General features: G+C 41.0%; 1 protein-coding gene and 1 long non-coding RNA gene across 2 annotated transcripts in view; both read right to left on the bottom strand.

Moving 5' to 3' along the window:
• LOC129459807 (zinc finger protein 208-like) overlaps positions 1-14,980 on the bottom strand; it is a 231,224-nt gene that overhangs the window by 140,122 nt on the left and 76,122 nt on the right.
• LOC129459835 (uncharacterized) lies at positions 3,706-14,389 on the bottom strand. Its single transcript, XR_008650080.2, has 3 exons — positions 14,334-14,389; positions 11,286-11,372; positions 3,706-4,202 (listed from the first exon to the last, which is right to left on the bottom strand). It is a non-coding gene; the product is annotated as an uncharacterized lncRNA (long non-coding RNA).

Below are 14,980 nucleotides of genomic sequence, written 5' to 3'. Positions count from 1 at the left end.
AAGCACTCTCCCAAACCAATATTTCAACCCTTTTATGAAAAGCTGAATCTACCAGCACCAGAACTTCCAAAAAAGACAAAAAATTTGTTTCTCCAATTAGCAGAAAATGTAGCTCATTCCCTTAATGTTACTTCTCATTATGTATGTGGAAGAACCACTATTGGAGACTGATGGCCTTAGGAAGCCCGAGAGTTGGTGCCTACTGATCCAGCTCCTGATATAATTCCAGTTCAGAAGGCCCAAGCTAGCAACTTCTAGGTCCTAAAAACTTCAATTATTGGACAACACTGTATAGCTAGAGAAAAGAAAGACTTTATCATCCCTGTAGGAAAGCTTAATTGTTTAGGACAGAAGTTGTATAACAGCACAACAAAGACAATTACTTGCTGAGGCCTAAACCACACTGAAAAGAATCCATTTAGTAAATTTTCTAAATTAAAAACTGCTTAGGCTCATCCAGAATCTCATCAGGACTGGATGGCTCCCACTGGACTATACTGGATATGTGGGCACAGAGCCTACATTCGGTTACCTAATAAATAGGCAGGCAGTTTTGTTACTGGCATTATTAAGCCATCTTTTTCTTATTACCCATAAAAACAGGTGAGCTCCTAGGTTTCCCTGTCTATGCCTCCTGAGAAAAGAAAGGCATAGTTATAGGAAACTGGAAAGATAATGAGTGGCCCCCGAAAGGATCATACAGTATTATAGGCCTGCCACATAGGCACAAGACGGCTCATGAGGATACCAAACCCCCATCTACATGCTCAATCAGATCATATGGTTGCAGGCCATCTTAGAAATAATTACTAACGAAACTGGCAGAGCTTTGACTGTTTTAGCTCAGCAGGAAACCCAAATGAGGAATGCTATCTATCAGAATAGATTGGCCTTGGACTACTTCCTAGCAGCTGAAGGAGGAGTTTGTAGAAAATTTAACTTAACCAATTGCTGCCTATAAGTAGATGATCAAGGACAGGTAGTTGAAAACATAGTCAAGGACATGACAAAGGTGGCACATGTGCCTGTACAGGTTTGGCACGAGTTTAATCCTGAGTCTATTTAGAAAATAGTTTCCAGCTGTAGGAGGATTTAAACCCCTGATTGTAGGTGTATTGCTAGTGATAGGAACTTGCTTGCTGCTCCCCTGTGTGTTACCCTTGCTTTTTCGAATGATAAAAAGTTTTGTTGCTACTTTGGTTCATCAGAAAACTTCAGCACACGTGTATTATACGAATCACTATCGCTCTATCTCACAAAAAGACTCAGAAAGTGAAGATAAGAGTAAGAACTCCCACTAAAAAGTGAAAATTCTCAAAGGGTGGAAATATGGTATGAGATCACCACTTCTCCTGTTGTCCTCCCCAGTTTCTCCCCAACCTCCCCTTTTCCCTAGTTTATAGACAGGAGAAAAGGGAGAAAGCAAAAAGTTGGAAAGAAACAGAAGTAAGATAAATAACTAGACGACCTTGGCACCACCACCTGGCCCTGGTGGTTGAAATAATAGTAATATTAACCCCTGATCAAAACTACTAGTGTTATCTGTAAATTCCAGACATTGTATGAGAAAGCACTGTAAAACTTTTTGTTCTGTTAGCTGATGTATGTAGCCCCCAGTCACGTTCCTCACGCTTACTTGATCTATTATGACTTTTTCACGTAGACCCCTTAGAGTTGTAAGCCCTTAAAAGGGCTAAGAATTTCTTTTTCAAAGAGCTCGGCTCTTAAGACACAAGTCTGCCAATGCTCCCAGCCAAATAAAAAAACCTCTTCCTTCTTTAATCCGATATCTGAGAAGTTTTGTCTGCGACTTGTCCTACTACAGCACTGGTGGCAGTGCTGTTCAAGTCCAACAGAGAGATGGGATTGTGATTCACTGCAGCCTCGATCTTCCCAGTCTCATCCAGGTGATCTTCCCATCTCAGCCAGAAGCATTGGAATGAGTCCACAGCTTGCCATGCGTAAGGTCAACCAGATGGCTCTCACCTTCCAATATCTAAGGTCGACCAGATGGCTATCTCCTTGCTATGTCTGAGGTCGAACGGATGTCTCTCACCTTCCCACGTCTAAGGCCGTCCAGATGGCTCTGGCTGGCAGCATTATCATTCAGGTCCAGCAGAAAGATGTGATTGTGATTCACTGCGGCCTCAATCTCCCTGGTCTCACCTGGGTGATCTTTCCAATTGGGCCACCCAAGTACCTGAGAATACATGAACCTTCTTCCTGTGTTGTTTTTCTAACTCCAATTTCGGTTTGTTTCCACAATACTTAGCGTGATTTGCTGTTGTTTTTCTTCGTTGTTCTTTTCTCTCTCTATTCTCCTATGCTCCTTCTTCTTGCATGCTGAAGTTGACGTTTTCATTTATTTTTGGTCACACTCCAGCCTGAGCGTGACAAACGGAGGAGAGAGAGAGATCTTAATTGTGATATTATCTTTCATTATTGTTCACGCCCGCTTATTTATGTATTGGTCTTTAACATTGTTATTATTTGTTATTGTTCTATATTTACTGGTGGTTTTAAAAATTTATTTTGAGACACATGTTGGCTGCAAGCATTGGAATTAGCCGCCAGCTTGCCAGGTCTAAGGTCGGTCAGATGGCTCTCGCCTTCCCATGTCTAAGGTTGACCAGATGGATCTCACTGGCGGCAGTACCATTCATGTCCAGGAGAGGAATGCAATCATGATTCACTGGAGCCTCAATCTCCCCAGTCTCCCTCAGGTGGTCTTCCCATCTCGGCTTCCCAAGTACCTGGGACTACTTGGACCTTCCTGTGTTGTTTTTCTAACCTCAATTTCAGTTTGTTTCCACAATATTTAGAATGACTTTCTGTTGTTTTTCTTCTTTGTTCTTTTCTTTCTCTGTTTCTTTATGTTCCTTCCTGCACAGTGACCTTTTGATTTATTTTTGTCACAATCCAGCCTTGGTGTGACAAACCAAGAGAGAGAGAAAGAGGGAGGGAGAGAGAGGGAAAGAGAGAGTGAGGAGATCTTAATTTTGACATTAATTACCTTTCACCATTGTTCACTTTCACTTTTTTATGTACTGGTCTTTAATATTGTTTTTATTCTTTGTTATTGTTATATATTTACTGTCGGTTTTTAAATTTATTTTAAGATAGATATCGGCCACAAGCGTTGGGCTTACCTGCTAGTTTGCCATGTCTAAGGTCTACCAGATGTCTCTCACCTTGCCATGTCTGAGATCAACAAAATAGCTCTCACCTTCCTATGTCGAAGATCGACCAGATGGCTCTCACCTTGCCATGTCTAAAGTCGTCCAGATGGCTCTTGCCTGCCCGTATCTTAGGTCTACCAGATGGCTATCGCTGGCGGCAGTACCATTCAGATCCAGCAGAAGGATGCGATCGTCATTCACTTCGGCCTCTATCTCCCCGGTCTCGCACAGGTTGTCTTCTCATCTCAGCCTCCCGAGTATCTGGGATGACAGGATCCTTCCTTCTCTGTTTTTTTTTTTTTTTTCCTAACCCTAATTTTAGGTTGTTTTCTCAATACTTAGAGTTACTTGCCATTGATTTTCTTCTTTGTTCTTTTCTTTCTCTATTCTTCTATGTGCCTTCCTGCACACTGAAGTTGACTTTTTGGTTTACTTTTTGTCACTCTCCAGCCTGGGTGTGACAAACGGAGAGAGGAAGGAGCTCTTAATTGTGATATTAATTACCTTTTACCATTGTTCACTCCCACTTATTTATGTACTGGTCTTTAATATTGTTTGTTATTATTTATTTGTTACTGTTATATATTTACTCATTTTAAAAGTTTATTTATTTTCGGACAGATGTCGGCTACAAGTGTTGGACTTAGCCGCCAGCTTGTCATGTCTACATTCAACCAGATGGCTCTCACCTTTCCATGTCTAAGGTTGACCAGATGGCTCTCACCAGCAGCAGTACAGTTCAGGCTCAGAAGAGAAATGTGATTGTGATTCATTGTGGCATCAATCTCCCCTGTCTTGCCTGGGTGGTCTTCCCATCTCAGCCTCTCGAGTCCCCACGACAAATAGAACCTTATTTTTCTTTCTTTCTTTTTTTATCTCTAACCACAATTTCAATTTGTTTCTACAATACTTAGGATGACTTGCTGTTATTTTTCTTCTTTGTTCTTTTTTCTCTATATTCTCCTATGCTCCTTCCTGCATGCTGAAGTTGACGTTTTGGTTTATATTTTTTCACACTGAAGCCTGGGTGTGACAAACAGAGAGGGAAAGAGAGAGAGAGAGAGAGACCTTAATTGTGATATTAATTATCTTTTACTATTGTTCACTCCCACTTATTTATGTATTGGTTTTTAATTATTATGTCTTTGTTATTGTTATATATATACTGTTGGCTTTTTTATTTAATTTGAGACAGATGTTGGCTGAAAGCATTGGACTTAGCTGCCAGCTTGCCATGTCTAAGGTCAACCAGATGGGTCTCGCCTTGCCATGTCTAAGGTCAACCAGATAAATCTCACTGGCAGCAGTACCGTTCGGATCCAGCAGAGGGATGCAATCATGATTCACTGGGGCCTGGATCTCCCTGGTCTCGCCCAGGTGGTCTTTCCATCTCAGCCTCCTGAGTACCTGGCACTACTCAGACCTTCTTCCTGTGTTTTTTTTTCTAACCTGAATTTCAGTTGGTTCCCACAATACTTGGAGTGACTTGCTATTGTTTTGTTTGTTGTTGTTCTTTTCTATTTCTACACTGTCTATAATACCAAAGGACTTTATACAATATGAATGGCAATCACAATTTACTCTGAGTCCTTCATGCTTGTATGGACCCATGACCATACCTGCTGCCCCAAGCCCAGGTATGAGAGTCAACATCTCTTAAATTGGCTGGGTCCAGATACTGGAGTCCTCACCTGCCTCTTATCTGGGCTTAGAAATATGTCACTAATCCAACTGTGGCTAATTCTTTACATACTACAGTCAAAATTCCAACTGTAGACAGTATTTGCATGTGAAATTCTGGACCTCAGGAGTGAGCTCTTTCCATCAGTGAGGGTGACAATTCTAATGTTTGGTGGCGTGTGCATATGAGAAACACAATCTCACCTGCATATTGTTCCCTGTGATAACACTATCTGTAATACTCAGGGGCTTTATATGATATGGGAGTCATTTATTGCCAAGTCAAAGATGACTCTTTTAATTCTGGTGAGCACAAAGCCAGAGATTACCTAGCCTCAGCTTAAAGATCCTCACTCAAATTGAAAATGCTGAATAATTCTTTTTAAAGCTTCCAGTATTTCAGGGGCACTTTTTTTTTTTTTTAAGCGAAAAGGGAATACCATCTTGTCTTTTGGTTTTGTTGGCTAGGGACATGACTTTTAGGTAGGAGTTGAAAACCCAGGATCTCTGACTTAAAAATAGACTGTGATACTGGAATCATATTACAACTTTCTTTTAATACTTTTTTCTGTAGATTTATATACAGATATAAGATATGTAGATATATATATTCAAACACACTGGGTTATATAAAAATGTCTATGCAATATCTATGAGTTCATCTTATAAAAAAGTCCCAAGATATAATAAAGCTGAATCACATATAAGTAAACCAGTCCCAAAATATAAGTAAATAGGTCCTACACAGCCCCCCTCAGGATAGGTGAATGCAATCAGCAAATTAGCTCAGCCCATGTATTTCCAATCAGTAAACTGCCTCAGCCAAGGTGATTCCAGCCAGCCAATTAGCTCAAATCACATGATTTCAATTAGCCTATTTGTTTAGTTCATGTGGATTCAATCAGCCAATTATGTAAGTGATGACTAAGTATTCATCCAGGCAAGCCCAGGAAGGTAGATGTGAATGCTGCATGCATAAAACAAGAAGAAAATAAGGGCTCTTAAATGCTAATGTGGACAGAAAGTATTACATGGGTTTCCTGTCATTTACTTCCCAGTTCTTTTCCCTAAAGGTGACGAATTGCTTATGTTTATACAAAAACATTGTATAGCTATGTTCCATTCTGGCATGCTACTGAGCCAAAGAGAAGAGAAGTAATTCTACATATGCATTCTTAGAATATGCTATGAGATTGAAAATGTCTTTTGGAGTACTTTTTTTTTTCTTCCTGAGATGAAGTCTTACTCTGTCAACCAGGCTTGGAGTGCAGTGGTGTGATCTCAGCTCACTGCAACCTCTGAACCCCAGGTTCAAGCAACTCTTCTGCCTCAGCCTCTTGAGTAGCTGGGATTACAGGTGCCCGTCACTGTGCCCAGCTAATTTTTTTGTATTTTTAGAGGAGACGAGGTTTCACTATGTTGGCCAGGCTGGTCTTGAATTCCTGACCTCGTGATCTGCCAGCATTTGCCTCCCAAAATTCTGGGATTACAGGCATTGGCCACTGTGCCCAGCAATTTTTTGTATACATAAATAATTACATAGACATACTTATATAATTCTGTGAGTGTTTTTATATCTGCCTATGTATATCTGTATACAGATATATTAATCTTTGTATCTATATTGATATAGAATAAATTTATAGAAAGTGAAAGTATTGATAGGTATTGATACTAATGTAGCAGAAGAAGAAACTTACATACAAGTATAAACTCTTTGCCATATAAAGTATATCTACAAGAGTACACAAAGATACAGTCTTGCAAACATTCTGCTACATTTATCATTTACAAAGAAAACATTGGTCTTTGTTGCTCACTTCCGAGAGATGAAAATGTCATTCATTTCCATTTTCCGTTTGACCTTTTCTTTATCTTGTACATAGGGACAGAGATGAACCAGCCCCAGTCCAAAGGTCCTCACCTCAATTTGAGTATACTTATTATTTCTCATTATGGCCTCAGTCAAGAGAGGGGCTGTTTATTATTTTCCCAATGCATGCGCGATGTAAAAGTACACTCTTATCATCTCTGAGGCTGAAATAGGATTTTTGTGGTAAGTGAAAGTTTAGGTCACTTTTTAGAAGACAGATTGTGAAACTGAAAGCAAATATAATGGCACATAGTACCTGGCCACATTTTAACCAGGATAGAGTAAACATTCACTGAAATGACAAAGGTAATTCTTACTGGCTAGGCAAAAGCTTCTTTGTGAGGAAAGCTAGGTGACTGGTGTTGAGCATTTCTAGATGTTTCTACCTGAAGGTACAGAGCCACTTTGGGCTAACTTAATGAGACCCAGAATGAAAAACCTCCCTGTTCCAGACAACAAAAAACATTTTCACATTTATTTTTAAAATATCAGTTGGTGTGTAGCTTGAATTGAATAAACCATCACTGAACTAATTGGCTGATTGCATTCAAATGGCCTGAAAAAAATTAATATAACCTCTGATCATGTTTACTTTGTGATTATTTTTCTGCACACATATACATTCATATCAAGTAGGTGGGGAAAATGTATATATATAAACACAGTGTGGACCCCATGGGTATGGCTATGTAATGTCTATTTGTGCATATGTCTAGTAAAACACTTCAGAAAAAAATCTAGATCAGAAGCCATCTTCATTCACTAGTATATCTTCATTCACTAGTTCCCTTAGCACAGCTCAGGTGGATATAATCAGACATCTAGTTAAATTAGGAAGCAGAGGCATCAAGGGAGAACAAAGATGGCATATGTGAAAAACACAGAAATACAAAGAGAAAGAAAGTAGGGCCCTGAAATGTTAAGATGCACATAAAGCTTCATGTGGCAGTACTGGAAGCTTATATCCAGGCCATGCCCTAAAGTGTGAAGCTTTGTTGATTTATATATGTATGGCTGTCTTTCAGTCTGAGATGGTATGGAGCTATATAGGTGAGAAGTAAAGTCTTCATCTGTGTTTCTAAGATAGGCTGGGGAATTGACAATGTCTCCTGATGAACATTTTTCTCATATACAATTATTTACATAGATAAACTTATATAATCTTGTATGTATACGTTTATTTATCTACTCATGTATATGTAAAGAAAATGGCTTTGCTGCAACCAAGCAGGCATAGGGCAGCAGGCATAGGCTGAGGTAAACAGTCTGGATGACTCAGCAGGTTTGTGGCACAGGTGCACAGGTTTGTATAACCATAGCCATGTAGACATAACATAGAGAAGCTCACCACCTGGCACTCAGCCACTATTGTTTGTGTAGTGTATAAATGTAACACTGACCCTGTGAAGGGGCTGCTGAATAAAGCCATGTCTCATTCACCTGCTGTTTCTCAAGAGTTCCTCCAGCTCCCTTCCTCACATCCACCCACTCTCCTTGGCTCTCAGCTGGGGATGTAACCTGACCCTGAGCATGACAGTGTATTTCTATCCAGGTCTATCTATCATTATTTCAATATTTATACAGAATAAAGATATAGAATTTCAAAGTGTTGATAGGTATTTTTACTGATAGTAATATAAAAATAAATTTCCATACATGAAAAATCTTATTTGTTCTCTAAAGTATATCCACAAGAGTACACAAATGGAAGAATACTCTGACATGAATTTAGCTGCATTTATCATGTTTAAAGAAAGTATTTTTTGGCTGGGTGTGGTGGCTCACACCACACTTTGGGAGGCCAAGACAGGTGAATCACTCGAGGTCAGGAGTTTGAGACCAGCCTGGTCAACATGGTAAAACCCCATCTCTACTAACAATACAAAAATTAGCTGGGCATGGTTCTGGGCACCTGTAATCCCAGCTACTCAGTAGGCTGAGGCAAAAGAATCACTCGAATCCAGATGTCGGAGGTTGCAGTGAGCCAAGATCCTGCCACTGCACTCCAGCCTGGGCAACAGAGTGAAACTGTAAAAGAAAAAAAAAAAAAAAAAATAAAGTAACTTTTTGTTGCTCCAATCTGTGAGCAAGAAATTTACTTAAACCACAAGTGTTATTCAGTGCCAAGTCAAAAATGTTTCTTTTCATTCTGATTAACACAGGAACAGAGGTAAACTAGCTTTAAATTAAAGGCCCAAACAAAAATTGAAATTGCTAATTCCATTTAAAGCTTACATCTATTCAGGAGCTCTTTGTTTTTGAACTTGTGACATTGGAACACAATTTTGTAATTGGTTTGGTTGGCTGAAGGAGTGACTTCTTGAATAGGGGTAGAAAAGCCAAGGTCTGTAAATTCAAGATAGACTGCAATATTGAAAGCCAATTTCAGATTTCTTTGCACACTTTAACTTGAATATTTATTAACAGGTATATGTAGATAGATAAGCATATGCAAACACATACAGATATATAAATATGCCTATGTAATGTCCATTTATGAGTATGTCTTGTAAAAAAAACTTAAAAGTCAGAAGTCATTTCCCTACTTATTCTCAGGGCAGGCGAATACAATCAGCCCATTTATTCAGCCCTGATGATTTCTATCAGCCAATCAGCTTAGCCCAGTTTATTCCAGTTAGCCAGTTAGCTTAGTCTAGGTAATTCTAATCAGCCAATTTGCTCAGATCAGGTAAATTCAATCAGTCAGTTACCCCATTCCAGGTGATTTCAATCAGCCAATTAGGTCAGCACTTTTGATTTCAATCAGCCAATTAACTCAAGCCAGGTAATTACAGTCAATTAGCTGATCCCAGGAGATTAAAATCAGGCAATTAGTTAAGTCCAGGTGATTTCAGCTTAGCTCCAGTCAGTAACTATTTGAGCCCAGATGATTTTAATTGGCCAATAATTTCAGGCCAGGTGATTTCAGTCAGGCAATCAGATGAGCCCAGCTGGATTCAATCAGCCAATTCTCTAAATAGCAACTGTAGATTTAATCAAGACGGGCCCCCAGTAGTGGATGAGAATGGCTCGTGCATACTCTGAGAAGAAAAGCAACGTCCAGAAATGCTAACCTGGACAGAAAGTGTTACATGGCTTTACTATCAGCTTATTTTTCAGACCTTGCCTGAAAGTGAAGCTTTGTCTATACAAATAACATTGTATAGCTATGTTCCATTCCGACATGCTATTGAGCTAGAGAAGGGAAATAATTCTATATCTGCACCCTTAGAATATGCTAAAAGCTTGAAAAATGTTTCTTGAGGTACAATTTTTGTGTACATATTTACATAGAAATACTCATATAACCTTGTATATGTAGTGCTATTTGTATGCACATTCATACAGAACAAAGATGTAGAATGTGGAAGAATTAATAGGTACTGGTACTAATAGTAATACAACTAGAAACTAGGATCTCACACAGGGTTCAAGTCAATTGTTGAGACTGACTCATCTATTTGGATCCAATACACAGGTGTTGACTCTCATACCTAGAACCGGGACACGTGTGAGATTGTTAATTTCATTACTGGACCTTCCTGCAGGTGTGATTGTGACATATGCACCTTCACAGAACCTTTTTGACACATCTGCCTGGGCCCAGCCTGGATGGAATTGTGACACATCACTGGACTCAGCCCCTAGGTGATGCTTTATCGCTGCTAACAGGGGAATTGTAACATGTCACTGGGCCTTACAGCCAGGTGATGTGAATCTCCTCTCCTGCTTTGTCACTGCCCACAGGGGGCATTTTGACATATAACTGAGTCCCACACCCAGGTTATGTGACTCTCCTGACTGTATCTGGCCCATATCAGCCATTGAGACATGTTGCTTGGTCTAACACCCCCATTATGTAACTCTTGTGTTCTGGCCCTGCCTACAGAGAGCATTGTGAAGTATCTCTGTGTCCACCACAGAGGTGATGTGACTCTCTTCTCTTGACTGTTCCCTTCTCAAAGGGGTGACTATAACATATAACTGGGCCCAGTGCCTAGCTTATGTGATTTTTCTTTTTCTTTTTCTTTTTTTCTTTTGAGATGGAGTCTCACTCTGTAACCCAGGCTGGAGTGCAGTGGTGCAATCTCAGCTCACTGCAGCCTCCACCTCACAGGTTCAGGTGATTCTCCTTCCTCAGCCTCCCGAGTAGCTGGGATTACACACGCCCACCAGTACGCCCAGCTAATTTTTGTATTTTTAGTAGAGACAGAGTTTCCCCATATTGGCCAGGCTGGTCTTAAACTCTTGACCTCAGGTGATCTGTCCACCTCAGCCTCCCAAAGTGTTAGAATTATAGGCATGAGCCATGGTGCCTGGCCAACCTTTCCCTTCTTTATAGGTTCTGCCCACAAAAAAAAAAGTGTAAGATATTGCTGCAGTCAACACCAAGATGGTGTTCCTCTTTTGGCTCTGCTCTCAAAACATATTGTGATATACTGCTCATCCTACCACCAAGGTGATGTGAGTCTCCTGCCTGGTCCCTGTCCACACGGGGCAATGTGATATATCTCTGGGCCCATCAACCACTTGATGTGACTCTGCTCTCTTACCTCATCATTGCCCAAAAAAGAAATTGGGACATATCTGTGAATCCAGAACTTAGGTGATGTGAATCTTCTCTCCTCCCTGGGCCATGCCTAAAAAAGAGAGAGTGATGTGTTGCTTAGTCCAGCACGCAGGTTGTGTGATACTTCTTTCTGACCTCTGCCCAAACAAGTAACTGTGACATAACTCAGGTTTTGTTACCTAAATGATGTGACTCTCCTCTTTTTCCTGGGACCTGTCCACAGTGAAGGTTGTGGCAAATTGCTTGGCCCAGCACCTATGTGATGTGACTCTACTCTCATGCCTGGGACCTGTACACTGAGTGATTGTAACATACAGCAAGGCCCAGCTTCTAGATTATGTGACTCTCTTCTTTTTCCTGAGTTCTACCCACAGAGGGTATTGTGAGATATCTCTGGGCCCCTCACCTAAGTGACATGGCTCTCTTGCCTGCACCCTCCCCTCAGCAGGTATTGTGACACCTTGCTGGACCCAGCACCGAAGTGATGTGACTCTCCTCTACTACCCCTTTTTGGGCTTTGCCCAAAAAACAATTATATAGCTGGGCTCAACAAATAAGTGAAGTTACTATCATCTCATGCCTCAGCCCTGTATACATTGTATATTGTGACATATTTCTGCATCCAACACCTAGGTGATGTGACTCTCCTGCATGGATCATGTCCACAAAACTATTATGACATGTATTTTTATTCATCACCTTGGTGATGTAAATTTTCTTTCTGCCTGGGCCCTGCCAAAATAGAAAATTGTGATATATCATTGGACCCAGTACCTAGGTGATGTGACTCTCTTTTTTTGCCTGGGCCCTGCATAATTTGGGTATTGTAACATATCACTGGACCCAAACCCTAGTGGATGGAAGGCTTCAGTCTGGACGCTGTCCGCAGGAGACCTTGTGACATATCTCTGCATCCATCACATAGGAGATATGACTCTCCTCTTCTGCCTGCATCATGCTCACAGGAAAGATTTTAACATATCACTATATTAAGCAACCTAGTGATGTGTTTTGACTGCTTCGTTCTCTCATACAGGGGACATTGTGACATGTCTCTGGTAACACCTACTATCTGATGTTACTCTTCCCTTTTACCTTGGTTTTGCTCATGTAAAAGATTGTGACATATCTCTTGGCCCAGCACCTAGGTAATGTGACTCTGCTCTTCTGCCTGGGCCATGTCCACAGAAATGAGAGTGACTTATCACTAGGTGCAGCACACAAATGTTGTAATTCTTCTGCCTGATCTCTGCCTGAAGAGGTTATTGTGAGATGTCTCTGGGTCTATCAGCATGGGGATTATGACATATCACTGCCCAGTACCTACGTGATATGACAGTCTTCTCTTTAATGGACCTGCCTACTAGGGTGATTGTGTCATAGAGCTGAGCCCAGCTTCTAGGTTATGGGATGTTCTTCTTTTCTGTGAATACCCAAAAATGGAATTGTCCCATATCTCTGATATTCTCACCAAAGTGACTCTCTTTCCTGGGCCCTCTTCTCAGGGGTATTTTGACATATTGCTATACCCCGAACTTATGTGATGTGACTCTTTTTTACTGCTTCAGCTTTGTCAAAGAAGTGATTGAGATGTATTGCTGGACCTAGCACCTAAGTGATGTGACTCTCCTCTCCTTCCAAAGCACTGCGGACATTGTGATATATTGCTGAGTCCAACATCTACAAGGTGAAATTTTCTTCACAAGCACTGCCCACAGAGGAATAATGACATACCTTTTTATTCATCACCTAGATGATATGACTCTTCTCTTCTGCCTGGGCCCTGCCCAAAAAAAAAAAAAAAAAAAGAAGAAGAAAGAAAAGAAAAAAAAAGTTATTGTAACATATCACTGGATTGAGTAGCTAGGTAATGTAACTCTTCTGTTTTGCCTGGGCCCTGCATATGTTGAATATTATGACTTAATACTGATCCCAACTTACACTGGATGAGAGACTCCTGCCTGAGCTATGCCCACCAGAGGCCTTGTGACATATCATTGCACCCACCACCTAAGAGATTTGACTCTCCTCCTCTGTTTTCATGCTGTCTGTAGGAAAGATTGCTACATATCGTGGAATCCAGAAACCAGGTGATGTGTGTTTCATGCCTGGGTATTACCCAAAGCCTCAGTGTGACATAACACTGAGCCCTGAATCTGGGTGATGTGTTTCTGTTGTCTGTGCCCTGCTTTCAGTGAGGAATTGTAAGATATCCCTGGCTGAGAACACAGGTGATATGTCCCTTTTGCCTGGAACCTTCTTTCAGAAAAGATTGGCACATATCCCTGGCTCAGCACTTAGGTGATGTGACTCTTCTGTTTGCTCCCTACACACAGGTAGTATTTTAACATATATATTGGCCAGTGCACAGGTGCGATAATGACTCTAATATTTTGAACCAGTCAAGGGGACAAATACTGTCTCTCATAGCTAGATGTAGAAAACTGGGTAAGATCCTGGGTTTCCTTTCTGTACGGAGGTTATAAAAGGTTACAACTCTCTCACATACTGTGTAAAGCCCTTGGGTGGTACAGACAGTGTCATTACAAGGTCCAGCATGCAGATGAGATTGTGTTTCTTGTGTGCTCACCCTGACAACCATTACGATTGTCACCCTCACACATGGACAAAACCCACTGGTGAGGCACTTAATCTCACACATGGATGCAGTCCGCAGTTAAAATTGTGACATTTATTTGTGAATTTCTGTTCAGAGTTGTGATGATGACTCATTTCTAAACCCAGCTCTGGCAGGTGAAAACTCTCCTATCTGGACACAACCAATTAGAAAGATGTCGACTGTCATACCTGGGCTTAAAGCTACAGAGACTATCATGGGTCCATACCAGCACAAAGGATTTAGAGGAAATTGTGACTCCCATGCATATGATATAAAGCCCTTGGGTGATACAGAACATGTCTTAACATGGCCCTGAGCAAAAGTAAGATTGTGACACTCTTACACACACACAGCAAACAGTAAAGATTATCATCCTTTCACAGCCCACTGTTGAAGTTCTCAATCGCATACCTGGAGACAGTCAAAAGTTGGAAAATTGACTCTCATAAGTGGATCTGGTCCACAGATTAATTGGTTTCTCCCAGACAAAAATCTAGCACACCTGTGAGACTGTGATTCTAATAAGGGAACACAGTACACAGAAAAAATTGAGGCTCTCATGAGTGGATTCAGTCCATTGTAGAGATTGTGGCTCATGTATATAGAAGCAACATACAGGAGGCATTGACTCTCATACCTAGAATTTGGACTTGTACGGAATTTTTAATCTCATTCTTGGACCTTCTTGCAGGGGTGAAGTGTGCCTCTTCCCAGCACCCAAGTGATTTGACTCTCTTTGTTTGGGCCCAGCCCACAGAAGGGATTGTGACATATCACTGAACCCAGCAGCTAGGTGATGTGACTCTCCTGCATGGGTCCTGCCCACAGAGTTATTGGGATGTGACTTTTTGTTCATCCCCTAGGTGTTTCAGATTTCCTCTTCTGCCTGGGCCATCCCAATAAAAAGAATTGTGACACGTCACTGGAGCCAGCACTAGGTAATGTGCATTTGCTGATTGGACCTAGAGACAGAAGACATTGTGACATATCGTTAGGCCCAGCAACCAGGTGAACGGACTCTGCTGCCTTAGTCCTGCTTTCAGGAGGGAATTATAACA

Source organism: Symphalangus syndactylus, chromosome 13 (genome assembly GCF_028878055.3).
Source record: "Symphalangus syndactylus isolate Jambi chromosome 13, NHGRI_mSymSyn1-v2.1_pri, whole genome shotgun sequence".
Classification (NCBI taxonomy): domain Eukaryota; kingdom Metazoa; phylum Chordata; class Mammalia; order Primates; family Hylobatidae; genus Symphalangus; species Symphalangus syndactylus.
Note: the sequence above shows the minus strand (reverse complement) of the source record. Positions and strands in the feature narration are given on the sequence as shown.